The sequence below is a fragment of the Corvus brachyrhynchos genome, unplaced genomic scaffold, assembly GCF_000691975.1.
Source record: "Corvus brachyrhynchos isolate BGI_N302 unplaced genomic scaffold, ASM69197v1 scaffold525, whole genome shotgun sequence".
In the NCBI taxonomy this organism is placed as follows: Eukaryota; Metazoa; Chordata; class Aves; order Passeriformes; family Corvidae; genus Corvus; species Corvus brachyrhynchos.
Window position 1 is genome coordinate 206,928 of NW_008238341.1, and position 524 is coordinate 207,451.

The following is a 524-nucleotide window of genomic DNA, read 5'->3' on the forward strand; positions in this document are numbered from 1 at the left end:
AGCAATTATCCTACCTGAGAGAGAGCCATGAATGGGGCTTCACTAGCATGGGGTTTGGCTGTTAGTTTTTTAATGGGAAAGGGAAAGAAGGAAAGAAAAAAGAAAGAGAAAGAGAAATAAGAGAAAAAGATGTGAAAGAGGAAGGGAAAAGAAAAGCAAAAGAGAAAACCGTCATCTCAAATGCTGGAGAACTTTCCCAAAGTCTTCACTGCAGCCAGGACTCTGCTCCAAGCACTCTGTATCACGAATTATGTTTAAATAAGAGTTGTTGGCGTTCAGTGAGCCCAATCCAGACTCTATGCCACTGCAGGGGCAAGTGCTGGGACATTCCCTTAGGCTCTCCTGACCGAAGCTCCCTCGTTTTGTGGCCGGGCGTTTCCAGCGGGCTCTCCCCGTTAGCTCTAACACTTTCACGGCCCAGCTCGGTGGGTGAGCTCCGTGCCCGGGGTGTTGGGGCTCCGGCTCTCATCTCCGAGCCCGGCGGCCGCAGGGGCTGCTCAGGGCTCTCGGTACGCCCGGACCCC